Below are 4,152 nucleotides of genomic sequence, written 5' to 3'. Positions count from 1 at the left end.
CATCTCCTTCTATTTATTTATTACTTACTAACACTTCTCTTCATCTCATATCTCTGCTCTCCTCACCCTTGTGTTTGGATTCTCCTCCCTTCTCTTTCCTTACATTACATTCTTTTCTTCTTCTACTCACACAAAGGAATCTCTATACTGTGACATAGAGGATTCTGTATTTTCTTTGTTATTCCCTTCTTTGTCATATGAGCAGGAGCAAGGACAAGAACATTCTTGTTGAAGCAGATCCTGAACCTGAAAGGACTCTGAAAAGGAAACTAAGAGAAGCTAAAATACAACAATCCAGAGACAACCTTACAGGAATTTTCGAACAGGAAGAGGAGATGGCAGCCAAAAATAATAATAATGCAAGGAGGATGCTTGGTGACTTTACTGCACCTAATTCCAATTTACATGGAAGAAGCATCTCCATCCCTACCATTGGAGCAAACAACTTTGAGCTGGAACCTCAATTAGTTTCTCTGATGCAGTAGAATTGCAAGTTTCATGGACTTCCATCTGAAGATCCTTTTCAGTTCTTAACTAAATTCTTGCAGATCTGTGATACTGTTAAGACCAATGGGGTTGATCCCAAGGTCTACAGGCTTATGCTTTTCCCGTTTGCTGTAAGAGACAGAGCTAGAGTGTGGTTGGACTCTCAACCCAAAGATAGCCTGAACTCTTGGGATAAGCTGGTCACGACTTTCTTAGCCAAGTTCTTTCCTCCTCAAAAGCTGAGTAAGCTTAGAGTGGATGTTCAAACCTTTAGATAGAAAGAAGGTGAATCCCTCTATGAAGCTTGGGAGAGATATAAGCAACTGACCAAAAAGTGTCCTTCTGACATGCTTTCAGAATGGACCATCCTGGATATATTCTATGATGGTCTATTTGAATTAGCTAAGATGTCATTAGATACTTCTGCAGGTGGATCCATTCACCTAAAGAAAACACCTGCAGAAGCTCAAGAACTTATTGACATGGTTGCTAATAACCAGTTTATGTACACTTCTGAGAGGAATCCTGTAAGTAATGGGACGCCTCAGAAGAAGGGAGTTCTTGAAATTTATACTCTGAATGCCATATTGGCTCAGAACAAAATATTGACTCAGCAAGTCAATATGATTTTTCAGAGTCTGAATGGAATGCAAGCTGCATCCAACAGTACTCAAGAGGCATCTTCTGAAGAAGAAGCTTATGATCCTGAGAACTCTGCAATTGCAGAGGTAAATTATATGGGTGAACCTTATGGAAACACCTATAATCTCTCATGGAGAAATCACCCAAATCTCTCATGGAAGGATCAACAAAAGCCTCAGCAAGGCTTTAATAATGGTGGAAGAAACAGGTTTAACAATAGTAAACCTTTTCCATCATCTACTCAGCAACAGACAGAGAATTCTGAGTAGAATCCATCTAGCTTAGCAAATTTAGTCTCTGATTTATCTAAGCCCACTCTGAGTTTCATGAATGAAACAAGGTCCTCCATTAGAAATTTGGAGGCACAAGTGGGCCAGCTGAGTAAAAGGATCACTGAAATCCCTCCTAGTACTCTCCCAAGCAATACAGAAGAAAATCCAAAAGGAGAGTGCAAGGCCATTGATATAACCATCATGGTCGAATCCAAGGAGGAAGGGGAGGACGTGAATCCAAAGGAGGAAGACCTCCTGGGACGTCCAGAGATCAATAAGGAGTTTCCCTCTGAGGAACCAAAGGACTCTGAGGCTCATCTAGAGACCATAGAGATTCCATTAAACCTCCTTACGCCCTTCATGAGCTCTGATGAATATTCCTCTTCAGAAGAGAATGAGGATGTTACTGAAGAGTAAGTTTCCAAGTTTTTTGGTGCAATCATGAAGCTGAATGCCAATTTATTTGGTAAAGAGACTTGGGGAGATGAACCTCCCCTGTTCACCAATGAACTAAATGCATTGGATCAACTAAGATTGCCTCAGAAGAAACAGGATCCTGGAAAGTTCCTAATACCTTGTACCATAGGCACCATGACCTTTGAGAAGACTCTATGTGACCTTGGATCAGGAATAAACCTCATGCCACTCTCTGTAATGGAGAAACTTGGAATCTTTGAGGTGCAAGCTGCTAGAATCTCATTAGAGATGGCAGACAATTCAAGAAAAGAGGCTTATGGACAAGTAGAGGACATGCTAGTAAAGGTTGCAGGCCTTTACATCCCTGCTGATTTCATAATCCTAGATACTGGGAAGGATGAGGATGAATGCATCATCCTTGGAAGACCTTTCCTAGCCACAGTAGGAGCTGTGATAGATGTTAACAGAGGTGAATTAGTCCTTCAATTGAATGGGGACTCCCTTGTGTTTAAAGCACAAGGTTATCATCCTGAAAACATGGAAAAGAGGCATGATAAGCTTCTCTCACTGCAGAGTCAACCAGAGCCCCCACAGTCAAACTCTAAGTTTGGTGTTGGGAGGCCACAACCAAACTCTAAGTTTAGTGTTGAACTCCCATATCCAAACTCTAAGTTTGGTGTTGGGAAGTCTATAAAATTGACCTGATCACCTGTGTGGCTCCATGAGAGCCCACTGTCAAGCTATTGACATTAAAGAAGCGCTTGTTGGGAGGCAACCCAATTTTTATTTTTCTAATTTTATTTTTATTCTTATTGTTCTTTCATGTTTTCTAAGATTCATGATCATGTGGAGTCACAAAATAAATAGAAAAATCAAAAACAGAATCAAAAATAGCAGAAGAAAAATCACACCTTGGAGGAAGGGCTTACTGGCATTTAAACGCCAGTAAGGAGCATCTGGCTGGCGTTCAACGCCATAATAGAGCATGGATCTGGCGTTGAACGCCCAAAACAAGCAGCATCCTGGCGTTCAGACGCCAGGAATGCACACTGAGGAAAGCTGGCGCTGAACGCCAGAAACATGCTGCATCTGGGCGCTGAACGCCCAAAATAAGCACCAATTCGGCGTTTAAACGCCAGAATTGCATGCAAAGGCATTTTACATGCCTAATTGGTGCAGGGATGCAATTCCTTGACACCTCAGGATCTGTGGACCCCACAGGATCATCTCAGCATCTGTGGACCCCACCTACCTCCACTCATACCCTTCCCTCTTCTCATTCATCCTCTTTTCCCAATAAACACCCTTCCCCAAAACCCTTCACCAATCACCTCAAGCTCTCTTCCCTACTACCCCTTCACCACTCACATCCATCCACTCTTCCCCATAAACCTACCTCATAAACCCCACCTACCTTCAAAATTCAAAATCACTTTCCCACCCAAACCCACCCTAAATGGCCAAACCTAACCCCTCTCCCTCCACTATATAAACCCCTCCATTCTTCTTCATTTTCACACAACATAACCCTCTCATCCCCTTCTTGGCCGAAACACCACCCTTTCTCCCTTTCTTTCATTTTTTCTTCTTCTTCTTTTTTTCTTTCTTCTCTTGCTCGAGGGCGAGCAATATTCTAAGTTTGGTGTGGTAAAAGCATAAAGCTTTTTGTTTTTCCATTACCATTGATGGCACCTAAGACCGGAGAATCCTCTAGAAAAGGAAAAGGGAAGACAAAAGCTTCCACCTCTGAGTCATGGGAGATGGAAAGATTCATCTCCAAAACCCATCAAGACCACTTCTATAATGTTGTGGCCAAGAAGAAGGTGATCCCCGAGGTCCCTTTCAAACTCAAGAAAAATGAGTATCCGGAGATCCGACATGAGATCCAAAGAAGAGGTTGGGAAGTTCTAACAAACCCCATCTAACAAGTCGGAATTCTAATGGTTCAAGAGTTCTATGCTAATGCATGGATCACTAGGAACCATGATCAAAGTAAGAACCCGAACCCAAAGAATTATCTCACCATGGTTCGGGGGAATTACTTAGATTTTAGTCCGGAAAATGTGAGGTTGGCATTCAACTTGCCAATGATGGAAGAGAACGCATGCCCCTACACAAGGAGAGTCAACTTTGATCAAAGGTTGGACCAAGTCCTCATGGACATATGTGTGGAAGGAGCTCAATGGAAGATTGACTCAAAAGGCAAACCGGTTCAACTGAGAAGACTGGACCTTAAGCCTATAGCTAGAGGATGGTTGGAGTTCATTCAACGCTCAATCATTCCCACTAGCAACCGGTCTGAAGTTACTATAGACCGGGCTATCATGATCCATAG

The 4,152-nt window shown here is 42.4% G+C and overlaps 1 non-coding gene across 1 annotated transcript; it reads right to left on the bottom strand.

The window, feature by feature from the left end:
• Positions 1–731: 731 nt before the first annotated feature.
• LOC112781437 (small nucleolar RNA R71) lies at positions 732–839 on the bottom strand. The gene has a single exon (XR_003192213.1). It is a non-coding gene; the product is annotated as a small nucleolar RNA R71 (small nucleolar RNA).
• Between the last annotated feature and the right edge of the window lie 3,313 nt (positions 840–4,152).

The sequence above is a fragment of the Arachis hypogaea genome, chromosome 19 (genome assembly GCF_003086295.3).
Source record: "Arachis hypogaea cultivar Tifrunner chromosome 19, arahy.Tifrunner.gnm2.J5K5, whole genome shotgun sequence".
Lineage (NCBI taxonomy): Eukaryota > Viridiplantae > Streptophyta > Magnoliopsida > Fabales > Fabaceae > Arachis > Arachis hypogaea.
This window is presented reverse-complemented; position numbering and strand designations above follow the sequence as displayed.